Here is a 16,747-nt window from a genome sequence, read left to right on the forward strand (position 1 = left end):
CCTGGTTTTATTTCGAGATTTTGCCCTACTTCTCTGTTACCTACAACAGGTATTTGTCCAGTTTTTCAGGCTAAGCAGTCTTCTTCATTGGAGAAAATTATGTAGAAGGATGCTCAGTAACAAGAATACTAAGTCAAAATTTGTGTTTGGGATCCATTCCCCACACTAGCACTTTATCATTTTGTTACTAGACCCAACTCAACTTCTCTATCTTTGGTTAAATAATGAAAAGTAGGAGCAAAGAAGGGATATATTAAGTACATGGAGTACATGGATATATTAAGTACATTAAGTACATGGAGATGAGCACCCCAGAATCAACTGATTCCTTTTCAATGAGTCTGGCTGAAACATGTAGGCATTAACACAGTAAACAGCAACAACAGCCTTCAGTAAAATCTGTGCCATTTCAGAAGAATTTAAACTGCTCAAAGGAAAATATCACTAGAATAGAGAGTACTTTCTAACAGCTGACAGAATTAAATAGAATAACTGACTCTCTTCTCCACCAAAACAAGCATGAAATGATAAACTGGAAAAGAGCCTTGCTGTCAGCCATAGGATGTACCTAACAGACAGGCACATTGAAGATAAATGCTTTATTCCTGCATCTTTTTTTCTTCTGGGTTTCAGGAAAGGGCTGTGGAGGTAAGAAGGTAGACAAGGGGCTTTTATTGATTTTCTCTGCTATACTTGCTCTTGCTACTTATTAAGAGCTGTGGAAATTGCCCATAGCTATCTTTTCCCATGTTTTTTTCTAGCTGCAATACTGTCACTCCTCTCTTTGTTCATGTCCTGGAAAAGTAGTTCCTCTAAGGACCACTGCTACAACGGCAGCAAACACCTAAGTCATATAAATGAAGACAGTAAGAGATGTGCAAACACCTCACAATATTTCAGATTCTCCTATTAATACCACAGTCATTTAAAGAGGTGAAGACCTTCAACCCACTACCTACAGTTAAGACCACCCAAAAGCACTTGATGGCAACAGAGACCCCACAGAGTCTGTAAAAGACTACCTTCTTTTTAACTGTGGGTCTTCTTTTTCAGCTAAGGGAAGACTCTTTGCAACTTTCCTTTAAGAATTTGCAATGGTGTCGACAACGGCGGCAGTAGGGACAGCAGCTTTCCAAGCATCTGTCGTGTCAGTGCTAGGGCCATCAGCAGAAACAGATTGTGCTAGAGACAGTTGTCCCATGTGAACCAGTAGGACTCAGCCAAGTCTCTCCATTCTGTACTGATCACTGATGAAAAAGATTTTATATGAACTGAAGGATAAATAAGTTCCTTGAAAAAGAAAAAAAAACAAAAAAAAACCAAAAAAAAAAAAAAAAAAACCAAATAAAAACAAACTCCCGCACACCAAAAAAAGAAACCCACAAAAAACCACCAAACCAAAAAGCCCTCAGCATATTTTATGACTTGCTTTCCCTGAATTTCTTCCAATAAATGCACACTCCAATCTGATAAATATTCCCTGAGAAACACCATGCATTCTGCTGTCCAGACATAGGGGAAAGGGGAGAATTTAAAAAAAATCAACCAATGGATGACTAAATATTGATGAATATGGCATGAATTCTGAGGCAGGTTGTCCCCTCCTCTGTCTCCCAATTCCTAATTTACAGAATCTGCTGTATTTAGAGTCACAATGTCAACCAAAGTCAGAAGAAATAGAATTCTAGAAAGCATTACAACCATCATTAACACTCTCTACCCTGACTACTTATCAGACACATATAAATCTTGATGCCTATGTGACTCACTATGATGAAATTAAATGAGAGCAAGCAGAGCAAATGCATGTCTACTGCTTTTATCTCTAACCCAGTCAGACAGTCATCAATATATTTGAGCTACTGCAATATATTCTGTAATATTTCAGAATATTGTTATCATTTTATTAACCCAAGTATCTTTAGTATTTTCTTCTATCTCTCTACTGGTTTTTAACAGATACCCCTCTCCAGCCCTGACTGCATTATCCAGCATTTTATACATGTTCCTTGTTCTAAAAAAAAAAAGAAAATATTTTCAAATATACATTTAATTTATGCCTAGTATAGTGAAAGGAGAACTAAAATCAGCATGCACAAAGGAAAGGAAGGAAAGCAGCTATGAGTCCGTAAGGACATTAAAGCATGTGGTATCCCTGTTCATAACTGCATGTATTGTAAAAGCACAGAAGCTGTACATTCACACCAAATCAATCCTCTGTTTACCCACAGACATTTTAATCTGTTTCCTTAAAAGGACAGGTGCTGATAAAGATTTGAAACAGAGACCAAATTAAGAAAATGACAGGGAAAAAAGAATCCCTGCTGCTTCAAAACAGCATTCTCACCGGGATCATATTTCTTGAATACTCTCCTTCAAGGAGAGGAGCATATCATTTTTTATATTTAGCCAGGGAAGGTGACAGACTGAAATCAGAGTTGCTAAAACCAAAGCAGGTAGTGTGAAATCTAAGAAAGCAGAGAACCGGGAACCTAAAATGAGGAAAGGGCTTTATTTTTTTTTTTCTTTTCTTTTTTTTTTTTTTTGTCTTTAGGAAATTATTCCAACTGAGCTAACATGTTCAACTGTACTGCAGGATTACAAGGAAGCTGAAGACAAAGGTTTCATTCACAACTCTCCTCTTTTACAAGGGATAACCTCCTGTGCAGATGTAAAGTCAAGTCACGTCTGATGAAGTTCGCTTCTCCTGGGACAGTGGACAACACTTTTGGAATCAAAATAGAAAGAACAACCTTGATCCTGTATCATTCAGTGTCCTGTACGTTGTTCAGATCCAAATTTAGAATAGGAAGCAGTGCATCTAGATAGTGTATTACAACTATGCTAAAAATCAGAAAGAAGTTTTAACCTTCCTTTTTATTTTCACCGCCACACAATAAAAATAATAACTCTTTCTAACAGCAAAGTCTGAAATATCTTTAAACATCACTGATTTCACACCACTTACTTTCTCTTACTACAGGTAATTTAAAATAAATCATTGTCTGTGGGGCTTAGAAATGTACCTCATTTGTTTCAGCCATGATGTCTCTGCTTTGTGACATCACAACTAGCTGTCATGAAAATTAATATAAGATAACAAGCAGAATACTTTGGGTCAATTCCTGGTCCAATTAAACTAAGACTTACACCATTCACATTACCAAGGCCAAAATTACACCAACTCCCACCAGTGAAAAGCAAGTGGGAATAGCTAAACAGAAAATGGCATCCAGTTTTTATGCAATACTTGATATATAAATTCAGCAGGAGGTTTACCATTTGTTTTCATGAAAACATGTATGAACCTATCTCATGCAAATAAGATGTCGTGGCAGAAAAACATGCATAAATTGGAATATTTTGTAGAAAGTGATATTTTCCACACAAAGCTTATGATTTTTAGGAACTTATTAGTTGCTCCAGTGGCCAAATTAAAAGAGATCATTTTGCAAATAGGAAGAAAATTATTTTGCTTGTCCATGACATACACATCGTATTGTTTTGTTCTGAATCTCTACCAGTGTACTGTGAGATTCCATTAATTCTTTGGGTTTACTGAGGCAGCAAGGGAGACTATGACACTCCTGGTCATATTAGAGAATTATCTTTTACTGTATCATTTTGTAAGTTTCACAAACTATGTTTAATCATTGTTTCAAATGAAAACAATTGAAAACAATAACGTAAAATTATCCATATGATATGCTAATTACCTACCTCAGTACTGTAGGAACATGAAAAAAAAAGTGAAATGTAAGACAGAAAGCTGACAGCAGAAATATTTTAATTCTGTTTCTAGCCTTATATGTTAATATTTTTCATTTATCATGGAAAAATAGGATGTGTGCTGACCTGGCACTGCAACTTCTTGCAAATGCACAGTAGCCAGATATTAATGCCTTTGAATGTTATTAACACACTGCGGTGAAAATAAATGTATCATAGAGTTCTTAATGACTTTAAATGAGATGCCTCTGTGAAAGCAGCCAAGACAGGCACAAACATAATATTAATGTTTTATTAATAAAAGCACAACCATTTTTAAGTCCGTTGAGATGATCCCCTTCGGGCCTCAGGTGCACCATAGGTGAGAGCTTTGTGACAAAAATAGAAAGGCATTCTCTTAGTCCTAATATAATACTGCCTAGAAGGCATTACGTTCTTCCTTTGAAGCAAACAGATTATTTTGGACTTTCACACAGCCCTTAATAGCCCATAACTGGAAAACACATCTGAAAAAAAAACTTTAAACTCCCTGGCTAATGAATGATATGCATACAGAAGGGTAAACTGCAGGAGGGTCACCTCTACCTATTTGCATTGGAGACTTTAAAACAAGAGCATTTCCATTTTTCTTTTTTGATTGCCCCTTATCACTTATTATCTCCTTTTGATATCCTTAACTACACAACATTTGTCAAACATCAGAAGTGCTTGACAGCTGATCCTTAAAAAATTCAAGAATGGAAACTGAAATATATTTCTGCAGGAGCTGAAACTGTACAGCAGCAAATAGCCATAAAGCTCGTGACAACATTACAAGAGCTGGTAAGAGGCACTTTATGCAATGAGGCAAATTTAAACTTATTTTATTGTCCAGCATAACTTGACCAAATTCCTGCACTTTATTTTTAGCATAGGATTAAGTGTTACCTCTCAGTGCTGCTAAGAAATTCAGTGAGTGATGGGGTATTTCAGTTAATTCAGCAGAGCAGGAGTTGATCATTCCAGGAATGCAGATGTCATAACATAAATGGGAAGCAGCAAGGCTGTAAACTTCTAGGGGTGCATACCAAGAGAACTGTGCATTACTTCAGTGGGAAGTAAAAAACACATGCAAAGTAGAAAAATGCAGAGAAATACAGTTCTGAAATAATCAGACGGGTATTGCATATCCAGTAGTTTATCCCCATTTAGCATTCAGTGCTAAAGAAACTAAAGAAACTGGAACTCATAGCTAAACATCTGATTTGCAAGCTGAGGTTCACTGCAGTCTTCACAGGCAGTTGTTCCTGATTATAACTGTGCAAACAGAGAAAAACTTGCTCCTGTTTAGTTTAAACCACTTTGAAACCTGGATTCCCCTTAACATGCCTGTTCTGCAGCAACAATTCCTGTTTTATCCTGCACTCTTCAGCATGGAGGAACAGGTGTGCCCTGACTAGAAACCTTCTGCTGCTCAGTGTAGAAGGACATTTCCTCACTTTTAACCTAAATTTTACCCATAGGGAGACTCTAATTACACAGACATTGGAACGTTAAATCCTGTGCTCCCTGATGTGCTGCATGGGAGAGGCTGTGAAAGACCTAGATCTTGTGTGCTCAAAGCCCTCTGCAGTCTGGCTGTAGAGAGTATTTTTCACACGCAGATTGTAGAAAAGATTTCATTCCACAAGGGCCTCCACAGTCATATGGGAAAGAGACAACAATTCATGCTTCTGGTCTGCTTGGTGAATTCTGCAGCAAATATGCTTAGTTTGCAAAAAAAAGTATGGGTTTGCTGTTCATCAGCAATACAAACCCAGCTTTTACTTCGGATCTTTCAAAGCCCCCAAGGGTTTTCTCTCCTCCCCATTCCTCATCAGTGTTTCCACAAGTTAAATTACATCCTCCTTTACACCTATGCAACAAATAAATGTTCTCCCACACTTGGAGACGCTTTGCCCATTATGATTTTATACAGGTAAATGCTGCTTGAATTTATTATGCCTGGACTGTCACTTCCTAAGCAGTCCTGTCAATGGTGTATGACATGAATTAAGATCCCAGGTTTAGTCCTTCAAGATACACTGGTTCATCAAAAATACAAGAATATTAAAAAAAAAAAAAAAAAACAAAAACCCACAAACAAAACAAAACAAAAAAAAACAAACCCAAAAATAAAAACCAGAAAAACAATCCCAAAATAACTAAATTTAAAAAAAAAAAAACAAAAAAAAAAAACAAAGAACTTTGTAGTTATTTTAAATGAGGGTTATAAAATAAGCGTCAAAATCTTCAAAATCTAAGTATGCTTGAGCATATGAAGTTACTAATTTCTTTTTTTTTTTTTTAATTCATAATCCTAAAGCAATTGGTAATCTATTTTATATTTCAGTGCAAAGAATCACATGGCTTTGTTGTTGTTATTGTTTCTGAATGACCATCTAAACTCTACCTTGAGGAAAAAAATGCTTCTTATCCTTCCACTTGTAGAAAATATTTTGAAAAGATGACCCAATTACATTCAGAGACTGAACAGATGCATACAGAGGGATTAAAGAATAATTTTTATTTCAGACATTCCTGATATTGTGGGGACCCAATTAATTTCAGCTACATGAGCTATGTGTGTCTGTCTACAGCTAAGGAAGTTAAAAAAAAAAATGAAACAATAAATTCTCGGCTTCAGAACCATTCTTCTTTTACTCAGCTCATCTTTAATTTCCAATTTTGCAGGCACTTGGGGATGGTGGATAGAGAAAAGAGACATTCCAGCTTGCTTAATGAAAAACGCAGAGCCTAATCACCTTAGGTTGAGATCACAAATTCAAATTGCATCTTGTGGGTTTCAGGGTTTTTTTGTCGTATTTTTCCTGTGTCTTTTGCCATCTGGATAAAACACAGTAAGATCTTTTGCATGGGTAATACAAAAACCTAACTTTTGTCACACCCTCTGCCATTTGAGGAGAAAGAGGAACAGCAAGGAAGTATGTACCTTATTCTCCTCCACTAAGTAAGAATATGGCTGTGCTCACAAATGAGCCCTTCTTTTTTTATTACTTATGAAAGGAATTCCCACAATATTTACCACTGATATTTCATCTATTAAATCAGATATTTCATATCTTAAAAAATTATCTTTTCTCTGTGTGTGAAAAGCACTTTGAAAACTGTTGCCATTTAAAAAACCCCAAAAACAAAAGAGAGGCAGCAAATAGACCTTAGTGCTTATGAAAGGTAAAGACTATCTCCCAGTCATTTCAAAGGGGCAGGGTCAGGCCTCACCTTTATTCTTGTACATTTGCATTATTGATGTTACGAAACAAAGGCAGAGCTCTAAGTAAAGAACTGGTGGAGCAGAGCCAGGGTGGCTGTGTGCTGCTGTGACATTAGTGACGGCGGCTCCCCGGCGCACCCCACGCTGGCTGAGGCGCTGGTTATGTGCAAACAATGAGTGCTGTGAAAAGCATCCACACACCACTTTGCCTTGCTATGCCAGCCATCAGATGGAATGCCTTCCACGGCAAGGAGAGCTCCTGCTTTCCATTTGTGCTCATCCACCTTTTGACACACTGAAGTAGAGGGTAGAAGCTGAGAAACACCAACATCCTCCTGAAGCTCAGACCCTGCCCAAAATCTTATCTTTAGATCGCATCTCCTCACTGTCCACAGTTCCTCATAACTGAGTTACCCTCTACTTCCCTCTCACCAGTGACATATTCCCAGGCTTCAATCTGACAGCAGGTGCTTTACGCAATTCATTTGATCTTTTTTCCCCCATATGGCATATTTTGTTTGTTGTAAAATCATGTGTTTCATTACTGGTAGGTTATTTACAGTATTTTTGATCTGTTCAACAAAATGGTACATGGTTTAACTGTTCTCTTTGAGGTGATTCTTTATTAGTCATATAATCCATTTTTCTACTGATTAGAGAAGATGAGTCAGTACTAAATATTCTATCTCCTCATGCAATTGATTTTTCTGTGCTTTTTTTCTTCCAATATTATTTTCTCCAACAGAGTTTTGCTGGCTATTCTTTATTAGTACAAATCATCTGCAGACATGCTAGAGATTTCACAATACAGCTTCAAAGATGTTTTCTAGAAACTCTGGAGAACAAAGCAATTTTTCATATCTAATTCCATTCTTCTCTTCCCAGCTGATGTAACTGTCAAAGAAAATCACAGCCATGCTAACAATGCAATACAAATGAACTCAGATCCATACAGACTGTTTCTGCAGAGACCCTGAGTCCAGAAAATTATATATCATCCCAAACAACAGAAACAGCCAAAACAATCTGCTGTTGAAGACCTCACTTCTTACAGATGAGATTAATCAGAAGCAAAAACAACCTAGTTCCAAACAAGAACATCAGATTCACAGTCCCTGAAAGGTTTCCTCCATGAGAACCCCAGACACAGCACCAACGTCACCAGCAAACTCACAGCTGGTAGTGCCTTCCATCAGCAGGAGAGACCCCAACCACCTCCCACACCCCCACACCTCCCAGCTACCTGTGTCCCTATCCCCTAATGAATCTTCTGCTGACATTTACTCCAAAGCACTTCTTGTTTTGTTCTGTTTTGTTTAAAGGGAAAAAATAAAATAAATAAAAAAACAAAAACCCACAAACAAACAGAAAAGTACATTAAACCAAACACTTTCAATTTATATTATTTTTGGATCACTTCCTCAGTGGCCTGCCCATAGAAAGCTAGCATTTTGCAAACTTTCAACTAAAATAAGAACAATATTCAATACCAACAGGATGAAATGAAACAATCTGTCTATGGGTTAATTCACAAAGGCAAATTTATCTTTCACAATCTCCTTCCAGAAATAGGAAATAAACTTCTGTAGTTCAGTATCCATTTCTGCTGTAGGAGAGGGCAGAAGTGGGTCAGTTTGATGTTTCTTTTGGCATTCTACACTTTTCATAGGATAAAGCCTGACAAAGGGACAGACTAACAAAACTGAGCCAGAAATGAACCGATTTACAGGAGAGTAGTAAAATGAAAATGTGACTCAATCTGGTTATTACTCAATATAACTTACAGAAGAAATGGGTCTTTGTAAAGTCTTAAACAAATTAATTTGCTTGCTTAGCAGACTTAGGGCTTGTTAAAGGCCCACTAAGGTGCCTCATTGCTTTCAGTGCTCTCTGGCTCATTGCTTTTTGCACACTGTTCAGTAGCTGGCTGTAATTCTGTATTTCAGAAATTTTCAGTTAACTTCATGTATTTTCAGAATACTTGTAGAATAAACTGAATATAAGATTTGGGCAGGCAGGGAGGGGGAATCTGATTTAATCTATCTGGACAAATTAGTCCTTTCAGATACCCCATTAAAATCAGTTCTAAACTAAAATTAGCCTTTTAATCATCTGAGCTATATGACTGAGCCATCATATGTCACAGACATCACACAAATAACCAGAAGCTAATGAAATACAATGTTGTACTTCAAACAAAATCAATCACCAATTCCTTAAAATTTAATCCAGGAACTCAGTGAATTTATTTCTCTCTTTTTTTGTTAAATCCCACCTGATGTGAGTTAATATCGAGCAAAGACATAGCGAGAAATCTCTAGCTGATGAGCTTCTAAGGAAATCTGTTACTACAGGAAACATGTTCACTTCTCTAACAGGTACAAACAAACATAACTGATGGGAAGAACACAATCAATAACACAGTTTCCAAAAATACTAGGACTGTTTATCTTAAGATCAGATTTGAGTGATTTCAATTAGATGCAGATCTGTTCTGGTATTTCTCATCTTTGCCAGCTTGTCAGATAATTGCCTCCCGAGCAACTGTGATTATCAGGCTTTCTCAGTTCAACTATTAACTCATTCTTTGACCAAAAAAAAAAACTAAAAGAACACACCAAGAAAAAAAAAAAAAAAGATCTTTTTAGTTCCTTTTCAAAATGACACAAATGCCTCACAGCCTGAAAGGTGCTAACTGTACTATCATTATTCAAACATATTTTTTAACATCAATACCATGGCATAATAGAGAATATTCTAGATTTCCGTTACCTGCTGCTGCATTTTGCACACAAAAGGGAAAAACGTGGTTGTGCCAAGTTCATTGGTTGATACAGCTGAATATTTTTATTAATAATGACTACTCATCCTGCATCTGCACTTTATTACCATATGTTGTTATGCTCATCTCACATAAGATAAGCACACATGAGCCAGAATTATAGCTAATTTACAAGAAAAATAAACCAAATCAAATAATTTTCACCTCCCATGTGTGGTACAGGTTTATAACTTTCCTCGAATCAGAACCACAGGCTGCTGAGAAATAGCACTGTGCTTTAAAAAGAACCATAATGTTTCACCCTAGAGTTACAACATATGTTTGACACTGGCTTTTACACAAGAGGATGTGTTCTGTTTCTAGAAGTCTGCAGAAGATTTGGGGATCTGTCTGGATGAAATGCACTGTACAAATATGCAGATATCACCAGTATGCTTCTGTCTTAGACAAATTTCTGGCACAGTGGAACCTGTAAGAATTATTTAACTTTCCGTAATTAAAGCATTAAAATAATCATGTTTCACCATGACAAAATATTACTGGAGACAAAGGAAGGCATTAACAATTGCTTGCAATAGGCCTTTCAAAATAAAAGCTGTCTGTACCTCTGAAAGTGGTATTTTTTTATTTCTTTTTACTTCTGTTACATATTTCCTTTCATGAAGGTATATTGCAAAATAAAATGCTATTCTTCATTTTGCTCTAAAAATGTCTGCTTTGAGCTATTTAAGCTATTTTAATTACTCACTGTTTTATCAGCATAAATAAATTTTGCTCACTGACCCATATATTTCTTATCTAAGTGAACCAAGCTACTTCTCCCTGACCACTTAGTGCAAGTTAGCCAGGCTTTGTGAGCAGCATATAATGATATGCAAACTAAAACCATAACTATGTCAATTTAAGGTCAAAAAGGCCTATTTGTGGTTATTATGGAAATCAGTTTAAATGCGAGGTGCCTAAACAATGCGTCTTTGCGTACTGGCTCAGCAAAAAACCACAAACAACCTGCCAACATCTGCTTTTTGAAGTGTCAGATAACATTATTTCCAGGATGACATCAAGGGCCTTCATTGGCTATGCATAAGGTCAGTGAATATTAACTTCATTTACACTTGGCTGAGAATTGGCTGGTGCCAACAATAGGGGTTTAGATCCTCTGCTGAGCAGGGTTAAAAACTGACAGAAAGCTGCCATTGAGGAAGATGGATGATCGTACTGGCTGACCCTATTCCTCCCCAAGTGTCACAGCTTCGGCCTCTTTTCTATCTCCGCAACAAAAGACCCTCCCTGAGCTTCCCAGTGGCCTTCAGCTTTATTGGTGCTAACAGGCCCAGACATTTTCATCGATTGGATTCTCTACCTCTTAAACACAAGAGCTTGCCCTCCCTGGCTAGCCAAACCTTGGCACAGATGTCTTTTTTTGTAATTGCTTCTCTGCTGTCTGTTGGGAAGGATGCAATCGGACAGGCGAACATCATGTCAACACAGAAAATGCTTCACCATTTATCTCGGTTTCCCAATGGCATTTTAAGGAAAGTGATACTCTGTTTGCCTGGGGAGGGTGGGTGTTAACCCTTCAATGGTCCAGAGTGTCTATAAATACAGAAAAAGAAGTTGCTGTAATGTTCCTATAATAAAATTCTACTGTATTTGTCCTACACATAATTTACAAATTATCAATTTAGTTTTCCCAATCAAACTGTTAAAAATCTACATCTCTAAATGCACAGAATTCAATTTAGTGTTGTTACTGTGTATGCTTCTACATCAGATCCTCAAAGGTCTTTTCAGTCAAGTTCAAAGTATAAATTTAAGACTTGAATAGTTAATAATGCAAACATCTGTAGAATTTCCATTCTATTTCAATCTGAGGGCACAAACTCAAGAAAAATCACAAAAACACACTAGAAGCTTACATGGAACATATCCATTACATGAAATGAAAACAATTATTCTAACATTTGAATGACAAAATGACTGACGAAAGGATATAAAGGAGACAGAGCTGTAGAGAATGCTTTTGGGTTGAAGAAAAGCAAAACTGATGTTCCCTCATATTTTTTTCTCCAAACATCTGCTACTGGACATTTGCTGGCAAAAGAGTAATGAATTTGACAAGCCACTTGTTTGATCCAATACAGCAATTCCTGTCTTTCTGCATACACCATGGAAACACGCAGCCTCCTATCATAATTTATATATTTTCCCAGATTCTGGGCTGTGCTGCATGTGCTCTGTGCCAGACTGATTGTTCAAAGGCACCCTTAAAGGCACTACAGCCTGCCAGGGGACTGGCCTGCCACTGAGGTGCAATCAACAGGATTATAGCAACCCGTGTTCTGCCTAACAGATTTATAGCCAGAAGTGAAGGAGCATGGATTAAATGCTCCTATTAACACTCATGGCTCAAGTTACCTTGCAGGGAATGGGCACAATTCTCAGGACTAGTGATGTACTGATGGAAAAACAAATGGACAGGATCAAGCTGATCCTTTACACAGATAGGGAGTTTGTATGAAATATTACGGAATAATCCTCTCAAATATGAAGACAGAAATAAAAAATACAGGGGAGGTCACAAAGTTGGGGGGAAAAAAATGCAATCCAACCTAGCAGTTCATCCTACAGGTGAATGGAAGTAACAGCCACCAAAACTACCTCTGTCATAACGTGTCATGGCAAGATGGATCAAATAATTTCAGCTCTCCAGTAACACTTTAGTTATAATTGAGGGAGGGAGTTGGAGAGTGTGTGTGTCTGGGTCAGAGGAGTCATCAAGTAAAAAGTCCAACATTTTCTGCTGATGGAGAAGGGAAAATGGCACCATTTTCAAACTAGCTGCTACAAAAAATAAAAAAATAAAAATAAGAAAAGGTTTACCTCAGTCATAAAAACAGTAGGAAAGAAAACTCAGTCATAATTCAGCCATAAAATAAAAAGATGTACTATGAAAAAAATATGCGTGAAAGTAGCTGAAGTGATTTTTGAAAATACTGCAATACATATATTTCTTGGAATGAGATGTTTATTGCATACAGCCTACCGCAATATAAAATAATGCAATTGTGTGATTGCACACCAAGATTCATGATGACTTTTTTTTTTTCACTACTGGAAGGGAATATTGTCACAGTAATGAGGAAAACACACATTTTTCATATTTGTAGTAATTCCTATTAAACAAACTGCTTTTAGCAAGGACTGCAAGACTGGGCCCTTGCTCTTTGTGTTAATAACAGATGGTTATGACATGGGGCCAATTCCTGTTTTTCTTACTTTCACAAGCAGTCCCAAGGGACTCATTATTTTTTATTTTTTTTTTATGAATAAAGCAAGCAAGATTTTACCCAAGGGAAAATAAGCAGTTTTGCAACAGAAACGTTTATGGTGCCCTTTTCCACTGGGTAAAAGCAGGGAGCTCTGCCTCATTGCAGGAATACCCTGCCAGCCCCAAAGAAGCATTAAGGAACCCCAGTAGCAGGTACTTGGAAGAAAGAGAAAAAGGAAACTGGCACACAAGTATGAAATTATAACAGCTCTCAACAGATTTCCCCAATATGCTTCAGAAACTGTTATCAGGGACAGAGATTGGCAAGGGATTCCCAGCAGCACGCTTCTTCCATCTGGAGTGGGTGGAACTGCAATGTCTCCCAAAGCTGAAAGTTATGGGGATTTTAAAGAAGACAAGACAGATCCAATTTTTAACCTACAGAGTCATGTAATAGAGCACAGGAGTTCTGCCCCCACAGATAATCACAGGAAAAGGGCTCCATTCATATGCTCTCCTTTTTAATCACCTTAATGAGCAGCCCTCTGTCTTAGTTAATAAATCCAAGTCAACCATGATACATTTGGAAGCATACTCAAAAAATTGAGAAAAAGTATGAGAAATAAGTATCTGTGAGGCAGGTGCTTATCATATGTTGATGATCAGGCTGTTCACTTACACAGGAAAGTGACACCTCCCTGAAAGTCTCTACAGCCCATAAAGCACCATACTCTGTTTCTTTAGCCAAGTACTACCACCTTGTATAAGCAGGTACCCACCACAAGAAGCAGGAGGAGTTCAGACACACAGGCTACTCAGCTTAGGGTAGGTGGAATTGCTATGTGACACACTAAGAGCTTGCTTATACCCTCCTTAGAAGGAGGTGTGAAGGTGCCATAAGGGTGTCTCCATTTCACTGAATCTAAATACACTACTGATTCCAGGAGATGCACGCAACTGGTATCACTGCAGATATTTAAAACTCACTTCTGAAGAGATCATAGAAATAGTAAGATTGAAAGACCACTTCCATCTCTGTATTTCAAAATAATATAAATTAGGGGTTGGGGATTTTCTTCTGCCCATAGAAAAAACTGCATTAGTATATATCCATTAGGTAAGTACACATATCACTCCAAAAAAGCAACATAAAAAATATTGCTTCAAGATGAATGCTTAGGCACCTCAATCACAAACAGCTAGAAACAGAACAGTGACCTTTTTTGTCCATATTTACCACACTTAACTGAACTTTTCTTAATTTGTGACCACAGTGCAGGAAAGTGAAGGCTTAACTTAAAAATCAAGTGTGTCTAGGATATCCTTGGAAGGATATTGTCCCTTCAGGAAGGACAGCCCGAGCTTTTTGTGTATGGGGAGCTGATCTGTAATGTTTCTATGTATTCAGATGACCTGAGCAGGTTGTTTGTGCATAGTCCCAGAATAATGTCCATCAATCAATGTCAACATTCTTCCAAGCTCCACTCTGACTGGCAACTGACAGTCAGTTATCTCCTGAATGTTAATTAATAATGAATACCCTTGTCACTGCTTAAACACACAAAACGTCTTTAAATGGCAGAATTATAAAAGTGGGGTTTGTTTTGTGAGAACAGGTATTGCATTTTCATTTAGTCCTTGTAATAAGGAGAGAAATAAAATCCCTTACTCAGATACTGCACATCATTTGTTCTATCAGCTTGTGCTTTATTTTCTAAAAACCATTCATTTCTACTTGTCATGGAATTTTCAATCTTATCTTCTTGGATACATGATTTTTTACAACAATAATACACAATACAATGACTGTAGCTCTAAATATGACAGAAAATCTTTAAGATAAAAGATCAAAAGTAGGTATGTCATTGTCTCCTCCTATGTCACATTTGCCCAGGGAAAAGAAAAACTGTTTTAAAAAGATGTCATTTCTCTCCCTTGTTTACCAGTATTATTCACTAGCAATTCCACTGACAAGACTTTTTCAATAATAGGACAAGTAGAGACTTATTTTGACTGACAAACAAAAGCAGACAGACAAGCATATACACCAAAAGGACAAAAAATTATGCCTTTTAATCAGAAAATTAGGTGATATGCAACTAATTATAAGTGTTAAGTAAAGAGAAGAGACAGAGATCACAGACTGAGAATTCTATTCCATCTGCACAAGGGGACATGATTTTCAAGCCTGCTTATGATTTTAAGCACATGATACTTTCACACTTCCCAGCATCAGACTGCAGATGAAATCCAGCTGAGATGTCCACAGGTGAGATAATTAGGTGACAATGTGAAGCTCTGGGATTTGCTAACAGTTAAAACAATATCCATTTCCTTTAGTTATCATTTGGAAGGACTTTATCACTACTCTTTTTTTCTAGTTAGTGCCAATAAAACTGACCACACTTTGAAAGATGTCCACTTGTCTCTATAACAGACAAATGTGTTCTTGCGTAATCAGCACAGAACAATGTCACAATTATACATAATCAGCAAATAATATAATTAACGCTATTTTTCCTGAAGAGCTACTGATATGGAACAAACATTTTCAATAAACTGAACAAACAAATAAAATGGAGAGTTATTTCAATTCTCTACTGTGCAAATAAATTGATCAAGAAAAAATACGTTGACATTTTGAAACATGAGAAATCAAACATCTAAGATTCAATGCCCGATATCAGCTAAGAGGGTGTATCATGGGTCTGATCCAAGACAATAAAATCAAGTAAGAATACCCTCTTTTTGAAAGTATTCCAGTCACATCCAAAAACTACCTCTATGTAGAAATTAAAAACAAAATACCAAATCTTATATTTAAAAAAAAATCTGTTCCATGCAATCTTTTTCTTTCTAGTTACATTTTCTTATGTGATGTTTTAAGACTTCAAACAGAACTACCAGAAACAAGGGAAAATATCAATACATCTCCATTTGCTTCAACATACAAACACATCACTCTTATAAGTAAAAAAATCAGTAGAACTTTTTCTCCATTTCTGCCATTCACCTAATAAATACATACATATACACACAATTCAAATAACTAATCAAAACAAAATCATGTCAACATTTGGAAACACTAGAGCACAAATAGTAAAGTTTAGATGATTTATATTTTATATGCATGTCTGTTTTATATATATATATATATATTCATATAAATAAATATATGAAGAAGAAAACTTAGAACCTAAGGCATTGGAATCTGTCACTCTGTATGAATGGTTTTAACTGCTACACTATGAGAAGAACAAGTTTCACCAGTAGCTTATTAAACCTTCTAACAGTGACTGCATGTTGGTTAAGAGACATGCCCTATTTGAAGCAAGAGATGCAAGCTCAAGTTCTCCTCAGCAAGAAAAATAATTGACCTAAGCTTGGATAACATGAGTTGAGTGAGATCATGTAAATATGGCCAGTGATCACAGCCACATGTTGCCCACCCAGACCATGTCCCACAGACAAATTTTTGAACATGCAATTTGTTCCAGCATTAACACAGCTGAGCTGTTTGGCACACAAACTGCCAAACTTTTAGGAGTACAATAAACTTCACTTACAAAGCCTCAATTGCCAACATTCTCTAAGACTTTTCATGGTAGCTAAGCAAGGGTTCCAATATTTTATATTAGAGATTTAATGAGTTTCTCAACACCAACTATATCCCTCTGTGGACACAAATTGATTGATTCAAATAGGCACCACA

The 16,747-nt window shown here is 36.8% G+C and overlaps 1 protein-coding gene and 1 long non-coding RNA gene across 8 annotated transcripts in view; both read right to left on the reverse strand.

The window, feature by feature from the left end:
* EPHA7 (EPH receptor A7) overlaps window positions 1-16,747 on the reverse strand; it is a 165,169-nt gene that overhangs the window by 129,370 nt on the left and 19,052 nt on the right. The gene's annotated exons all lie outside the window — the stretch shown is intronic.
* LOC135296407 (uncharacterized) lies at window positions 4,017-7,104 on the reverse strand. The gene is made up of 3 exons (XR_010358473.1): window positions 6,991-7,104; window positions 4,657-4,782; window positions 4,017-4,097 (listed from the first exon to the last, which is right to left on the reverse strand). It is a non-coding gene; the product is annotated as an uncharacterized LOC135296407 (long non-coding RNA).

Source organism: Passer domesticus, chromosome 3 (genome assembly GCF_036417665.1).
Source record: "Passer domesticus isolate bPasDom1 chromosome 3, bPasDom1.hap1, whole genome shotgun sequence".
NCBI classification, from domain to species: domain Eukaryota; kingdom Metazoa; phylum Chordata; class Aves; order Passeriformes; family Passeridae; genus Passer; species Passer domesticus.